This window comes from Tupaia chinensis, unplaced genomic scaffold (assembly GCF_000334495.1).
Source record: "Tupaia chinensis unplaced genomic scaffold, TupChi_1.0 Scaffold144450_1, whole genome shotgun sequence".
In the NCBI taxonomy this organism is placed as follows: domain Eukaryota; kingdom Metazoa; phylum Chordata; class Mammalia; order Scandentia; family Tupaiidae; genus Tupaia; species Tupaia belangeri.
The window spans coordinates 349,690-367,042 of NW_006204309.1; the positions used below are offsets into that span (position 1 = coordinate 349,690).

Below are 17,353 nucleotides of genomic sequence, written 5' to 3' on the forward strand. Positions count from 1 at the left end.
GCATGCACTTGCCAGACAGACAGAGAGAGACATAGAGACAGAAAGCGAGAAATCACCCCCCCCAGGGGGCATGGTCACGCCGTAATCCCTTCTCCTCCATTCTCCTCTCGGGACCTTGGGCACGCACGCACACGTGCCCAGCATGAGTTTTAAGCCACCAGGTCCGGGACGCGAACAGTGGTCGACAACGTGGGAGTCCAGTGACATAGCCATTACACTAACTGCTGGTTCCCACTTTATTTATTTATTTAAGTTTGACCAGAGAGTGACATAGAGAGAGAGAGAAAGTGAGAAAGCAAGCTGCCAGGTCTGGGATTCGCACCAGGGTTGTCTGTGTGGGAGTACAGTGCCCTTAACCACCATGCCAGTGCCGGCCCCAGTGTATAATACTTTCATCCCATAGACTAAAGTCCTAAAAATGGAAATGTTGCATCAAATGTTATGTGCTTTACATAGATATTATAAAACTACCCTGCAGTAGGGTTGTATTGTATTACTCATCCTAAATGTTTTCTCAAAAGATACATTTTAAATTTAACAATTTAGTAGAGCTTTTAAAAAAATGTTTTCCAGAAGGCATATGCACTTGACGAAGAGAGAGACTGAGAGGAAGTGGGAGAAAGCAAGCCCCAGTGGAGCATAGTCATGCCTAAACCTTCTTGTTCACTTCTCCACCCTGTTATTTTTGAGTATGCATACACCTGTATGTGTTTTCAAGCTGTCATGACTGGGACTCAAACCGTATGGTCAGCCATGACATTATGTGAGAGAGGACCTGGAATACAGAAGGGCTTGGAGGAATGGTTCTGGGCCCACCACTGCCCTACGTGTGAATATGGCCAAGTTAAGCCCCTACATGTGAAAGAAAAGCTGCTAACTCCCAACTGTAGTCATAGGCCACTGGGCCCCTGCTCAGCAGAGCCTGTACTGTCAGTGATTATGGGTGACCCTCAGGTGAGAGCTGACTGGTCCAAGCAGACAGCTGAGATAGCCGAGAAATGTTCCATTGTTGGGGAGCAGGCACCAGGTGAGGGGGAGCATTCCTCATACTTCCGGAAGCACTAAAGAGCCAGTGAAGAAGGTGGAAAATAGTGAGAGGGTTTAAGGAGCTGAACTCCCACATGATCAACTGCAGTTCAAATCCCAGACTCGGCAGCTTGAACTCATGCTGGACATGTGTGTGTACTTTCTCAAAATCCCAAGATGAGAATAGAGGAGAAGGGATTGCAGCATGGTCATCCCTACTGGGTGTGTGTGTGTGTGTGTGTGTGTGTGTGTGTGATTTCTTGCTTTCTGTCTGTCTCTCTAGTGAGAGAGCAAAAATCTCTAAAAAAAAAAATGGATAGATGTTTACAAGTTCTACAAGCTGAATGAGTAATCACATTAATTATCAATACCAGTCTCTGGGTTCTGGAAGACATCATCATTTTTAAAAGTACAATAAGTACAAAAACTGCACTTAACATCTTAAATGAGTCACAACTGGGAGTGAAAACAGATTTCCTTTGGAGAAAATACCTAAATATTGACACAGCCAATTTTCTTCTCTAAGTTTAATGAACACAAGTGAATTCATAACCTTTTGAAGCTGAATCTTTAGATCTCTCACCTGCCAAGACTCCTGTGATGCACACACACACACACACACATATATAAATAAAACATTTATCACACACCCAGTATTCTGACAGGAAGTACAAGATCTCTGGATAAGAGAACAGACCAGTAATTGCTCATTGAACTTTGTAGAGCTGGGTTCCCTCCCCCGGTTCCCCATTGGATGATGCAGTGAGAGCCAGATAGTTACTTGTGGTTGCAAACAGTTGTACTGCAGGAGAGGAGTCTTGAAGTCACAAAATTCATAGCTTATATAGAGTCGTTGGTAAATCCACCCCTTGTCCCTTCTAGATCTTTACTCTGGAATGTAAATACATCCTCAGGGGTAGAGAAGAGAAGATGAGAAAGTCTTTAGCTTCCCTAACCTGAATGTAATCGAAGTGGTTCCAGAGATGAGTCTCAGTCTGGACTGATAGAGTCTTCCAAGCATGTCTACTACTTAACAATCCTTTAATCAGGGGCTGGCATGATGGTTAAGGCACTGGACTCCCACATGGCTGGCCAAGTCCTGGACCTAGTGACTTGCTTTCTCACTTTCCCCTTCTCTCTCTCTCCCTCTGTTTCTCTCTGGTCAAATTAAATAATAATCATAATAAATAAAATTAAATAAATAATTCTAAAAAATTCTTTAATCAGGCTTACTAGTTCTCTTAGTTCAGATACCCTGAACCATGCAGAAAAGTGAAGACATCAAAGAGAATTGTTTCTCAACAGATTCTTTCAAGACCTGAAGGCGGGTGGCTAATGAGTAGCATACCCATAATTTTTTTTTGGTGGGGGGAGAGGTTTTTGCTACAGGTCACGTGCGTTCGCCAGAAAGACAGAGAGAGATAGAGAGATAGAAAGCAAGAAATCACCCCCCCGGGGGGGATACGCCACAGTCTCTTCTCCTCCATTCTTCTCTTGGGATCTTGGGCACGCACGCACACACACCCGATGTGAGTTTAAGCCACTGGGTCCAGGACCCAAACCGCGGTCGACGACATGGGAGTTCAGCGACATAGCCATTATGCTAACTGCTGGTTCCACATAGCCATAATTTTTTGATAACATTTAGAAAATAAGAATTTTCAGGACCAGCAGATGGTGTCATGGTTACATCGCTGGACTCCCACATGGCCAACTATGGTCTGAGTCCCAGATCTGAGGCTTAAAAGTCACCCTAAGCATGTGTGCATGCATTCATGTGTGCCCAAAATCCCAAGAGGATAACGGAGGAGAAGGGATTGCAGTGTGGCCATCCCACCTGGGGGGTGATTTCTCGTTTTCTCTCTCTCTGCCTCTCGCTATCTCTCCAGCGAGCACATGTGCCCTGTAGCAAAAATCTCTCTCTCAAAAAGAAAAGAAAAAAATTTTCTATTTTTTTCTTCAAAGAAATTTCTCCAAATTAAATAAGTTTTAAGTTCCACAAAATCTAAATTTTCTCCTGCTCACAAGTGTACCTGTGTAGAGAGAACAACAAAACAAACAAAAACATGCTGGTTAAAAACACAATACACAATCGTCAAGGAAAATCTGTTTCTTATGGAATTGCAATTTTCCCTCCTTCTTATCCAGCATGTCCAAGTGAGGGCTGTTTTTTCCCCACCCCCACAGTTCTCTCTGGGCATGGGTTAATTTCTTCTTGCTCCTCACCGCTATGTTCAGAATATTCTTTCTCCTTTCTAAAATTCATCAGCCTCCCTAATACTGTAATTTACCAACTTTATCTCTTGAGCTCTGTATTATTAGCTACAAATCTACCCCCGTCTAATTCTTTAATATACAAGTGGATGCACATTCTCTTGCTTCTTGCTTCCATGAAGCTCTCTTCTCTAACTTGTCCTCTGCCATACCTAAGTCCCATGACTATACCCTAGATCTTGCATCACCATTACATGAAAGGGCCAGTGCTACATAATCTTCATGCTCTGACTACCCCCTCTTCTATTGCTGACTCATTCCCTTTTTACTCCATCCATAATTCTAGCACCTTTTCACTGTCTTTCACCCACTTGATATCATCACTCCCCTCTTCACCTAGTTCAAATGCTTTTGATCACATGGTCAGTCATTTTAATCACTCCTTCGTATACATCCTCAGATCTCACACTGTTTTATACTTGGCAAAACTAAAATATTGATTAAATTCTACTCTCTACTCCACACTGAACCCAAGCCCTAGAATATATTTAACAAAAGACTTCCCTCAACCTAACCTTTCTGCAAGTCATTTTTCATTTCTTTGCTCTTTTTACCGGAAGTGAGAGTGGGAGGGAGACTCTACAGACTCAAAAGAGAAGTCTAAAATTTTACGACTGAGTTTAAATGACATCATAGAGTTACTTTAAAATGACCCAGTAGAGTGTAGAATGAGTGGGGAAACAAATGAGTAAGATTGGCTACCATTTAAAAATTATTGATCTGGGTGATGTATACTTAGAATTTCATTTTTATTTTAGTTTATAATTTTTTTTTCGAGTCACCAGGGTAACATTTCAACCCTGATTGGTCATGTGGAATCCAGTTTACTATAAATAGCACTTAACTGCTATGCTATGGGATTGGACCATGGTTTATATTCAATTATCTCTACTTTGCAAGGCGAATGTTGTTGTGATATTCTTATTTTCAGAGAGTGAAAGAGCAGTTTAGAGAGGTTCTTTCTTTCTTTCTTTCTTTCTTTCTTTCTTTCTTTCTTTCTTTCTTTCTTTCTTTCTTTCTTTCTTTCTTTCTTTCTTTCTTTTTGCCATACTGTGGGTGCACTTGCCAGAGACAGTGAGTGGGAAAGTGAGAAATCGCTTCCTGGGGTAGGAGGTGGAGGGGATGGTCATGCCACAATCCCTTCTTCAAATTATCTTCTTTGAATCTTGGGCACGTAATCAGCAATTGCTCTGTATTTCCTTTTCATCATAACCATTTGCCACTTGGGTTGTTTCCACTCATTGACTATTATAAATAAACCTGTTAAGAACATTCATATACAAGTTTTTGTGTTGATGCAATTTTTAATTCTCTTGGCTAAGTACCCAGGAGTGGAATTGTTAGATCACATGGTAACTCTATATAAATTTTGGGGTTGTAGTCTGAGTTCAAATGAGGACATGGAGGAGTGACGTAATCTGATGTAAGTGATCTTTGAAAAGATCACTCACACTATGTGTTGAGAATATACTGTAGGGAACAATATAAGAAGCTGAGGACCTGGTTAGAAAGCTGGACCCAATTAAATAGCATCTCTCCAAAATTCATGTCCATCTGAATTAAACAAAATGTAATATAACCATAAAATGGAATATCACTGAGCCCTAAAAAAGAACAACATACTGATCCATCCTACAGCATAGATGAACCTTAAAAGCATTATGTCAGAAGGAAAAAGCCAGATACAAAAAGTCATATATTATATGAAATGACCAGAATAAGCAATCCCATAGATAAGGTAAGTAAATTAGTCATTTCCAGGGGCTATAAGGAAGAGGAAATACAGAGCAATTACTGATAGATATGGGTATTTTGGGAGGCAATAAAAATATTCTGGAGTTAGATTGTGATAATGGTAGCACAACTCTGTCTATATACTGTAAATCACTGAATCACACACTTTATAAGTAAGTTATATTGCAATATATATTTTATTAGAAAACAGATCATTTCTCATTTCTCTCCTCCCAAAGTCCTAAAGTCATTCAGTCATTTTCACAGTTACACATGTCTCTTTTGCTTTATCTCCTTTTATTCTTCTACTGGATCATTTTTTTTTTTTCAGCCTACTATTCTCCTTGCCATTTTTTTTTTTTTGGAGAGGTTTTCACTATAGGGGCGTTTTATTTCATTTTCTTTTGTACATTCAATCACATTATTTAGCTTACAAAGTGAATATTTCAATATGTGAACATTTCTCCCTAGTCCAGTTGATTAAACTATAAAATAGCTTCAACAGATAGTATCACATTTCTTTGTCCCATTAATGCTTTGCCTCCATATTTTTCTTCTAAATGTCCTTCCTCAGGCCCTACTCTTCCACACACACTGTATCTGGTATTTACACCCATTTACTGTGTTTGTACATCCTTTAGTCAATCAGTTTCAGTCATAGAGTGTGAACACTCGATATATATTAAGTGGGGACATACAATGTCTCTCCTTCATAGCCTGGCTTGCTTCACTCAGCAGTAGATCTTCCATATTCTTCCACTTCCTGTCAAAAGCCAGGGTTTTTTTTTAACTCAGCAGTAGATCTTCCATATTCTTCCACTTCCTGTCAAAAGCCAGGGGTTTTTTTATGGCTGAATAGTATTCCATATGGTATATGTACCACAGTTTTTCAATCCATTCATCTGTTCAGGGAATTTCTGTTGGTTCCATGTCTTAGCAATTGTGAATAGTGCTGCAGTAAACATCATACTGTTGGATCATTGCAAAGGTCTTGATGTACTTTTGCGTAGGAAAACACATCATGACTTTTCTGATGACCTAATATATACACTTCACTTTATGTTTTATTTCTTTAACTGCTGTTTGTTCTGCTTCCCTCACGCTAAGATATAAACTTTTTTTCTGATAATTTACATAGCACTCAGAACAACGTCTGGCACATAGTTGGCATTTCATGGATATTTTTGAATAAACAAATAAATTCATTTACAAATATTTAAAGACCATTTTCTTTTTTTAGAATTATTTTATTTATCTTTATTTATTTATTTTAATTTTATTTTATTTATTCATTCATTTATTTTAATTTGACCAGAGAGAGAGAAACACAGACAGAGAGAGAGAGAGGGAAAGTGAGAAAGCAAGCTACCAGGTCCAGGACTTGAACCGTGGTCAGCCATGTGGGAGTGTCTAGCACCTCAACCACCATGCCACCTACTGGTCCCAAAGGCCATTTTCTTATAAATGGTTTTTGATATGAAGAGGATACAGTGATAATTTTTATATAGCAAACAAATGGATAAAAAAATATATAAAATGCCATTATTAAGTACTTAAAAGTTGTTCATAGCGTCACATTTCTTAGTCAGGTGAGAAAATTCAGAACTCTCTGGAACAAGTTAGCTACAGATGACCTCACTCTCACATAGAGGGAAAAGCAAGCATATAAACATGGAATTTAGAGATAGACCATGTGGATTTGAGTTCTGTTTATTCCAATGTTATTTCATGATACTTGAACAAGTTACATAACACCTCTGAGCCTCAGTTTTCTCCACTATAAAATGGAAAAGTTAGTTCTATCTGCCTCACAGATATGTTGTGGAAATCAAAATAGTGCCTGTTAAATGCATACTCTCTGGCACATGGGATATGTTGAAAGAATGTTAGCTATTTTATGCTTCTCACATATTTTTATATTTATCATAGATACTTCTCACCCTTTTAAGAATTACTGTAGGGCTGACAAATTATTTACCAGTATTTAAGAAGCTATTTATATTGCTGATGTTGAGTAATAATGAACATTTCCAATTTTGAGATAGGGTGCAAGAGAATGAATATAGTCCTCAAGAGAATTAAGTTTACATCATAATAGGGTACTCTATAATCATTTCGTTGCTTAGTATAGAACCTGGGCATTCTCAGATTTAATCCTCATTATTTTAGCTTTTCAAAAGCAACTGCAAAGATGCTTGATGTGTAGTAATGTGTTTTATTTCCAAGGCATACCTTGTGGAGCTGTAAATTTGTAGTGTAAGAGGCATACAAAGCTAGTAAATAGGCCTGGGTGCTCATTCAGCACAGGATCTATGTGATCTGCAATCTCCATAACTTTCAAGGAGGGATGGCAATATTTATTTATTTATTTGCCAGGGGCCATGTGCACTGGTTAGAGAGAGACAGAGAGAGGAGAAAGCATCCCTCCATGGGGCATGCTCATGCTGCAGTCCCTTTGTCTTCCATTTCTCCCTCTTTTTGGGGTTTTGGGCGTGCACGCATATGTGCCCAGCATGTTTTTCAAGCTGTTAGATCCAGGACTCTAACCATGAGGTCAGCCATGTGGAATCTGGCTTTTTTATCTACCAGGTCATGAACTAGATTTTCTTTTTCTCTCATATAGCCTAGGCTTGGAGCTGAAGAAACCAACAAGCTGGAAATATTAGTGGACACAGAGGTTTTTTTTTTTTTAAATTTTAACAAAAGAATGCTTTCTGTAGCCAAAGAACTAGGAAAGGTATGGCTTAGTAAGACAGAAAACTTCAGATAATAACTGCTCAACTCCAGCCAAACACTATAGGAAAAAATCATCTCCACTCTCATCTTTATTGGCAAAGATGCAGTGAGAAACCTAGACTTCTGTCCTTGCTAGGCAGTAATGAGGCTTTATACAGAGATGGGATAGTCATCCCACCCATGTTGATAGGTCTTCATCCTTTGTGATGTCAGTAGACCCAGTACTCCTACTACCAATAATGCAATGACAAAGAATCCCCAATATTGGGGGTCAACCAAGGTCAAGTGGAGAACCTATATGTCTACTTTCACCTATATGACCTGTACTTCTACTTTCTTCACTCCTTACCCTGCTGGAACAATGACAAGGTGTAAATAAGTTCCAACATCTCATCACATAATCTGAATGTGTCAAGGTTTTAAATGAAAATTCCTGCCATACTTAGAAAAAGAAAAATCCCAAAGTGAATGAAAAATAAGGAAATAAATAGGAGAAAATATTTGCAAATCACATATCCAACAGAAGACTAGTAGTGTCTGGACTATATAAAGAACTCTCAAAACTCAATAATAAAAGCCCCAAATCTAGTTAGAATATGGATAAAAAATATGACATGACATTACCTAATAAAGATACACAGATGGTCAACCATCACATGAAAAGATGTTCAACATTACTAGCCATTAAGGAAATTAACTAAAATTGCAAATTAATGACAATAGCCTATCACCACATACCTATCAGTATGGCTAAAATAAATTTTAAAATCATGTTAAGAAAAAAGCTGGTGAGGGTATAGAGAAACTGGATCATTCATGTATTGCTGGTAAAAATGTATTAGGTCACTGGGAAAGTCATACATATTTTCCTATGCAAAAATGTGTCACGACTTTCCTAAGGGCCTAATAAAATGATACAACCATTCTGATAAACAGTTTAGCTGTTTCTTGGAAACTAGACATGCAACTATCATGTGACTGAGTACTTTCAGTACTGAGCATCTACTCCATGAAAAGGGAGATTCATAGCACACAAAAATCCTTCCATGAAATGTCTTTAGCAGCTTTACTTGCAGTAAACAAGTGTAAACAACTCAGATGTCCTTCAAGTGAATAGTCATACAAACTGTGGTATATCCATACCATGAAATATTACTTTGCAATTAAAAAGAATAGTATTAGTACAGGCAGCAGCGTGTGTGCACCTGGGTGCATCTCCAGAGAATTACAGTGAATAAAAATGACAATCTCAAAGATTATATACTGTGTTACTCCATTTATATAATATTGAAATAACATTATAAAAATGGAGGACAGATTAGTATATATCTGGAGTTAAGGAGTGGGTGGGATCAGGAGGAAAGTGGTGTGACTCTAAAAGCTATTTGAGGGGTCCTTGTGATGAATGAAATATTTTGTATCTTGACTTTATCTATGTTAATATCTTGGATGTGATACTGGGATACTGTTTTTATTTTCTTTTTCATTTTTTTCTCCTCTTCTTTTTAAATTCCAGATGGCATGCACATAGAAAAAGAAGAGACTAAGCACCCCCTAAACCAATGGGGCTTGGTCATGCCAGCAATCGTTTATTTTTCCCTAATTCTCCATCCCTTCAAGTTCCTGGCTACATGCTTGCATGCCCCATGTGTTTTTTCAAGCTGACTGAACCAAAAGTTGAATCCCGGTCAACTACATGGGATCCAGTTTCTCTGTGCAGCAAATAACTGCTATGAGGCCAGCCAGATGTTCCAGAATTTACCATTGGGGAAAACTTACCATTGGGTGCCCAGGATCAGTCTGATTATTTCTTAGACTTGCAGGTAAATCTACAATGATTTTAAAATAAAAAGTTTAATTAAAAATTAAATAAAAAAATAAACAAAATATCCTAAAAGGTTGATTACTACTTTCTCTAGGTGGCAAGGTTAAAGAAATGAAAGGCATCTTTCCTAGTGACAAACATACAAGGACACTTCAAAACGTTGTGGGGAAAATGGAACTAGAGTATAGATTTACTTTGGTGCAAAAGAAATTGAAATTCATGCATAGTTGTTTTATAATATGCATCTTCCAAAGCTTTTTAAAGGTCTTTCGTGTAACTTTTTAAAAATTAATTAATTAAATTATTTTAGAGAGTTTTTTTTTTTTCTATAGGGTTTAAATTAATTAATTAACTTATTTTAGAGAGGTTTTTTTTTTTTCTATAGGGTACATATGCTTGCTAGAGAGACAGAGAGACAGAAAGTGAGAAATCACCCCCTGGGGGGATGTCCATGCCACAGTCCCTTCTCCTCCATTCTCCTCTCAGGATCTTGGGCATGCACACACATGTGCCTAGTGTGAGTTTAAGCCACCAGGTCTGGGACTTGAACCGCAGTTGACTACATGGGATTCTAGTGACATAGCCATTCTGCAAATGGCTGGTTCCCTACCAGTGGTTTTTATTTTACTAACTTTTAATTGCCAGGGGACTCATGAGCTTGCCTGGAAGAAACAGACAGAGACAGAGGAAAAAGCTCTTCTCAGTGGCCTTGTTCACACTGCAATACCTTCTCCTCCATTTCTTCATCTTGTCTGGACGGTGGAGACCCACACATGTGCCCAATGTGTTTTTTCAAGCTGCCAAGGCCAGGATTCAAACTGCAGTTGGCCATGTGGGATCAGCTCCCTTAACCATGGGACCACAGATGGCCATGTGGAATCAGCTCCCTTAACCATGGGACTGCAGAGCCGGCTCTGTGTTTCTTAATTTTACAGTTCTACTCCATTTTATGAAGTACATATTAGAAACTTTTATATATGTTTTTCTTATTATGTCTTCATATCCTTGTTCTATCTCTCGCACTTATTTGACAATTTGAGCTGATATTTCTGTCTCATCATCTGCTGACATTTGCTCATAGAAAATTGTTCCCTTTGAGTTCTGTTTTGGAAGATGAGTTTAAGTGGGGCTTTATCCATAAAAATACTGTGTAGTCTGGGTTTCAGGAATATTCTGTCTAGGACATTTTGCTTATTTGTTTCTATCAGGCCTCACAAAAATACTATAGGTTTGTAACCAGTTATGAAGTTAATTTGTGGCTTAGAGGTACTCATACGTCTAACTAAAATAAATACTACATCCACTTGAAAACAGAATATTCACAAAATATTTCTTCCCACCCAAAGCCACTTATGGCAATTTCAGTGTTGTCTCCTCCTTTTGCACCTTCTTTTGTATCTAAGACCTCTTGTCATCAGTTTGCAGTGCTTCAAAGGATATGATTCTGGCCCAGCTGACATCATACACCCTGGATGCTGCTGCTCGGAAGGCTGGGGCTGTATGGGAGGCCTGCGTTTGATTCCTGGCCCACCCTAAAAGCCAAGTACAGTGGCATGCTGCCTGTAGTTTTAGCTCCTTAGGAGACTGAGGCATGAGGATTGCAACACAGTGAGGCCCTATCTAAAATAACACACACACACACATATATATATGCACACACACGCACACATAGAATCTAATTCTATATGAGGATTTTGATCCTGATTCCTTGCTTTCTTAATCTCAAGTCTTGTCTCTACGAAGTGGTCGTTACAACTCAAATCTTGACTCCTGTGGTCAGAAGCTCCCCTCCTAACCCTGAAACTGCTTTGTTTTTCAGTTCTCTTATGTTTTGGGGCCCTTGGAAATTCTTCTGCTTTATTGAAATTTTACTAACGGAATGTTTTCTACTCTCCCACCAGAATTTCTAACATCAAACTTTCTGTAGTGAAAGATTTTCCTGTGTCTAGTCTACTATGTTTTTGGAAATGACAGTAACTTTGTGTGGAGATTTTTGTTTTGTTTTTAAAATTTGGTAGGGAAAACATTCTAAACCTCAACTTTTTTTCCAAGGCGTGTTGGCTTTAATTTATTTTTATATTTAAAATGTAATCTATTCACTAAGGAATAATGGGTATATAAAATACTCATGATATTGCTTTAAGCAATGTTATGTTTTCCACGATAAAATGACAAACTCTAAACAAATAATATTAACCTTAATGATGTTCTTAGTTGATTGATGCAATTATGTGCTAAAAATGACGTGTTTTAGAAGAAATCCTTACTAGTCAGCAGCAACAATGACTAAAACTATCTCATGAATCAGGTAACTTTTTCTGGCTTGAATTTTTTTCCGTTTACCTCATCATGACTAGTGTGTATTCTTTGTTTTGCATTAGCTTTTTGCCTTAGGGCATGTGCGCTTGCAGCATTGGGGGGAAAGAGAGAGAGAAAGTGAGAAATCTCCCCCAGGTGAGATGGCCATGTTGCAATCCCCTCTTCTTCATTCTCCTCTCAGAAGATTGGGCACACACATACACATGCCAGATTGCCGAGTCCAGGACTCGAAGAAAGCACAGAGTTGATCATATGAGATCAAGTCGCCTTAACCACCATGCCACCTGCTGGCCCTGTTCTTTTTAAAAAGCCAGAATTGTTTATTCTTTTTTCAAAGTATATTTATTTATTTTTTCTTCTGAGAGCGAAGGACATCACCCCCAAAAGGGTCCCGAGCTGCAATCCACCCCCAGCTGTGCCTTTAGCCAGATCTGGATCACAGGCACAGCATAGTCGGTTCTTAGTACGGTAATTACCAAGGCTTGTCTGTCTTGGTGGAGAAAGTGACCCTCTGACTGTGCCCAGGTCCCTGAGCGGGAGCAGCAGAGAAGCCGTTTTGACGAAGGCATGAAGGGAAGCCCAGAATGCTGGAGTCAGGTGGCAGAAACATGAACAATGAAAAAGGACTCTCACTCCTCCGTGATGCTGCTCAGTATTGCCCATCTCTTCTTTGTGGAGAGATTTATTTTTCACTCTAGGGCGCGTGCGCTCGCCAGACAGAGAGAGACATAGAGACAGAAAGTGAGAAATCACCCCCCGGAGGGATGGTCACGCCACAATCCCTTCTCCTCCATTCTCCTCTTGGGATCTTGGGCACGCATGCACACGCGCCCGGCGTGAGTTTTAAGCCACCGGGTCCAGGATGCGAACTGCGGTCGACTACGTGGGAGTCCAGCAACAGCCATTACGCTAACTGCTGGTTCTCTTGCCCATCTCTTCTCTATTCAGAAACATTTCCTTTTTGTCTCACACATTGTTATCAGGAAAGGCCATTTTAGGTACCAGTTCAGAGTTGCACCTGGGGATTTTCTGGGTGTTGTCGAGTCAGGTGTTTCAGGCTAGCTTGTCCATAAAAGCCAGGGATCATCATTCTGCAGCAAGTCGTAGCCTGCCTCCCCTGTGCACACTGGCAGCTGTACTCCAAATACAGTGTCCATATGTCTCCCTTCTGAAAGAGCCTACAGCTAGTCATCTAACAAAGCAGGCTCCTCTTAGTGACATAGAAAGGAGCAGGCAGTCCTCAAATCCTCCTTCCTCACTTGCAATCTCTGTACTCGGGGAGAAAACAGAATCCCTTTTATTTTTATTTCTTTATTTGTTTATTTATTTTTGAGGGATTTTTTTGCTTTAGGGTACATGCACTTGCCAGGATGACAGAGCCAGAAAGCAAGCAACTCCCCAGGGTGGATAGCCACACCACAATCCCTTCTCGATTCTCCCCTTGGGATTTTGGGCATACTTACACATGTGCCCAGCATGAGTTTCAAGCTGCCAGATCCAGAACTCAAACCATGATCAGCCATGTGGGAGTCCAGCACCTTAACTACTATACTACCTGTTGGTCCCTTATTTTTATTTTTTAATTGTCAGAGGTGTGTGTGCTTTCCAGAGAAAGAGAGAATGAGACAAGGGGGAGGGTAGAGAAAGCATCCCCCAATGAGGCATAAGTGTGCCACAATCCTTTTTCCTCCACTCCCCCTTGTCAGAATTTTGTGCATGCAAACATAAGAGCCTGATGTATTTTTTTCAAATAGTTAGGTGTGTGTGTGGTGGAGAGGGGGGGGATTTGAACTGAATTGGCCATATAACATCTGACTCCCCTAACCACTAAGTACCAAACTGGGCCCAGAGTCTCATTTTGAGATAATCGTGTATTTAGTTGAATTAATCTGTAGTGTGAGAGGTTTTTTTGTTGTTTATTTTAGAGATATTTTTGCTATAGGGCTTGTGGGCTCACCAGAGAGACAGAAAGAAAGGGAGAAAGCAAGAAATTAGCCCCTGCGGGGATGGCCATGCTGCAATCCCTTCTCCTCCATTCTCCTCTGGGGCTTTTGAGCATGCACACACACATGCCCAGTGTGTTCTAAGCCATTGGTCCAGGACTCAAACTGTAGTAAACCATGTGGGGAGTCCAGTGACATAACCATCACACCACCTGCAGGTCCTGTGACTGCTTTTTATAGTGTTTGCAGTTTACTTATTCAATACTTTTCTCTATGTGCCTCTGTCACTTTTGAAATTCATGTTTTGGTGTGAATTTCATTTTTTCTTCATATAGTGGCTAATTTCATTTAAAAGTAAATATTTAAAGTAAACATTTAAAGTAAACAAATATAGTGACAAGTGTAACATTTTGATATTTGTTTCTACCCTAGTGATTTTTTACCTTAACAAGTGAATTCAATTTTATTAAGAGCCATAGAGACAGTAAAAAGGATTTCTTATTCTAGGTACGCTTCTAGGCATTCTGGGTTCTATTCTTGAAACAAGATAAATTGATCCAAGAAAGCTACATATTTGAATGCATTTAGAACCTCTACTGAAAACAGTAAATACATGCAGAGTTATAAGCACCTTACTGACATGAGCGTAGTTAGGTCTGAAAGTCAATACAAGAATAAATAATAGTTTGTGATAGTTTAAGTTCCTTCCGGGACCGACTTCAGTGATTATATTGTAATCTGAAAGTGGGGGATATATGGTATTGAACAGACATTCAAGTGTTTCAAACTGCTTATTATGTTTGGGGAATTCCTGATCTTGGTTTGGATGGTAGAAGTTAATGATCTACTACAGGAGCTAAAAAACGCCAGATGTTGAGTTTCCCTTCCTCTTTTGCAGATAGAGCATAGGCATGTGACCTAGGCTCTACCAATCAGAAGCTGCCTGGCAGGACGTGACTCTCCAGCTGCATAAAGCAAGGTTTGGAGAACTGTATTTCTGCAGCTGGGAACGGCCATTGTTGTGACATGGGAAGAAGTAGTTTCGTCTCCAGAGCAGTTCTAGAACATACTTCAGTGCATTTGTCCTAATGCCTTAGCCTTGTATCTGGATCTCTAGCCCCTGTGGTGGATTGAGGGAGCTACCCTCATATCTTTTTAGTGAATTACTACTTGTTTGCTTAACTCAGCTGGAGATGTCCTATACTTCTTGCATGTAAGCATCCGGACTAACAGCTATTTCTTATGTACTTTATTTAAGGAATTAAATTAACTTAAAATGTTGCCTTATGAAATGGCACTATGATGCTTGTCGTATTTTCCTTTGTATTTTTCTTGACAGCTAAAGAGCTCAGAATCAAATTTGAAACTTGAACATCTGCTGTGGTATACCACAAAGGAGTTTAAAAAAAGAAAAAAAGCATTGCGAATCTTAGACATAGATGAATGGAATGAAAAAATAAATAGAATGAAAATCAAAGGTACACAATGTAATGTAATATTCTTTGGTGAAGATAATATAATAAATGTGGTGGTATCTTTGATTCAGTTATCACATACCGTATACATGTTTTGAAAAACATATTGTACTCATAATGATGTATAACTAAATGTAAATAAGAAATTTACATTTCTTATTCCATTCTACACTAAAAAAAGAAACTCAATATAACATAGAGAGTAACTTCTACAATTAGAGAAACTTGCTTATTTACTTTTGCTTTTCTCTCCAATGTTTTCCATTTATTTTAATTGTATTATCATGTCATTGGTTGTAAGGAGCCGATAAGGCAACTCCACGGTGTTTTCGGGCCCATGTGAGTTCTCCATCTTCTCATCCTTTCATGTGGCAAGTCCCTAAGACGCAGTCTTCTTCCCTTTTAGCTGCTATTACCCTTTCTTTCCTCTTTTTTTTTTTTTTTTTGAGAGGTTTTTGCCATAGGGCACGTGCGTTCGCCAGACAGACAGAGAGAAACATAGAGACAGAAAGCGAGAAATCACCCCCAGGGTGGATGGTCACGCCGCAATCCCTTCTCCTCCATTCTCCTCTCGGGATCTTGGGCACACACTCACATGCGGCCGGCGTGAGTTCTAAGCCAGTGGGTCCGGGATACGAACCGCAGTCGACTATGTGGGAGTCCAGCGACATAGCCATTACGCTAACTGCTGGTTCCCCCTTTCTTTCCTCTTCTGTTCACCTGCAAGGGAGGATGATAGAATAATGTAGCCTCCCACACCCTTTACTCCCTTTACTTTCACTCCTAATAAAAGCCTATTTAAGGGTGTTACAGTTCAGGACCATAGAAAAACTACAGCAAAATACAAGCAGCCAAGATTCTAAAATGTGGCAATTCTGTGCTTGAAGTCTGAGTCTCAAATAGTCAAAGTGCTATTAGGATTCTGTGACCCCGGGACCAGCAATTAGCATAAAGGCTTTGTCACTGGACTCCCCTATAGTCGACTGTGGTTCAAGTCCCGGACCGGTGGCTTAAATTCACGCTGGGCAGGTGTAAGCGTGCCCAAGATCCTGAGAGGAGAATGGAGGAGAAGGGATTGAGGCATGGCCATCCCCCCCGGGGGGTGATTTCTCACTTTCTCTTGGTCTTTCTGGTGAGTGAACATGCCCTGTAACAAAAAAAAAAAAACCTCTGAAAAACAAAAAAAAGATTCTGTGATCCTTTTAATTTTTAAGCTTTATTAAACGTCCTCCTACACTATGAAACTTAAAATTGTCTTTGTTATACAATAGGGAAAAAACTTTAAAACAGCTCCAGAGCTAGCTCAGATCACAGTTTAAACGCTGTCTATAGGAAGCCTGATCCCACATGGCCAGCCAGTTTGAATCCCAGTCCCCGTGGCTTGAAAAAACCATGCTGAGCACTTGTGTGTTCACCCCAAATCTTACTAAGATAGAGAAATGGAGGCAAAGAAGGAAAAAGATTACAGCATGGCCTTATTCTCTTGAGGGATATTCTCTCTCACAAACAAGCACACATGCTCTCTGGTGCAAACAAAAGTAAGTAAGCTAATTTTTCTAACTGTAGGAGTTACTCTCTCTGTGCTATACCATGTTTCTTTTCTCTTTTATATTTTATAACTATTATCTACATTTAGTCATTTATCTTTTTAAAATAAAATATGGTTTTTTCAAAGTATGTATGAAGTACGTGATAATCAGATCAAGAATATTACCATATTTGTAGTCTTCAGCAAAGAACTTTACAGTATGCTGTGCACTTTCAGATGATCAGGTTTCTAATTTGATTCTGCACGTTCTAGCCATCAAGAAAAATACACTGGAAATATTAATTTAAAAAAATTTTTTAGATTTTCATCATAGGGTGTGGGTGCTCTCTGGAGAGAGACAGAGAGAGAGGTAAAGTGACAGCTCATTCCCCAGGGGGTATAGTCATATTGTAACCCCTTTCTCCATTCTCCTCTGAGGATATTAGGTACGCGTACACACTCTGTTGGTGTGATCCCTAAGCTGCAGGGTCTG

General features: G+C 39.4%; 1 long non-coding RNA gene across 14 annotated transcripts in view; it reads left to right on the forward strand.

Annotated features, from left to right (window-relative positions):
* LOC102501121 (uncharacterized) overlaps positions 1-17,353 on the forward strand; it is a 99,141-nt gene that overhangs the window by 27,790 nt on the left and 53,998 nt on the right. For 7 of the 14 annotated variants that reach the window (XR_001369637.2, XR_003547600.1, XR_003547598.1 and 4 more), the window contains one exon: positions 14,756-14,836. The exons of 2 other annotated variants lie outside the window; for them this stretch is intronic. This is a non-coding gene — a long non-coding RNA (uncharacterized LOC102501121). Of the gene's footprint in view, positions 1-14,755; positions 15,071-15,196; positions 15,336-17,353 lie in introns of all 14 variants that reach the window. 5 more of the 14 variants (XR_003547599.1, XR_003547606.1, XR_003547597.1 and 2 more) reach the window with 3 other exon arrangements.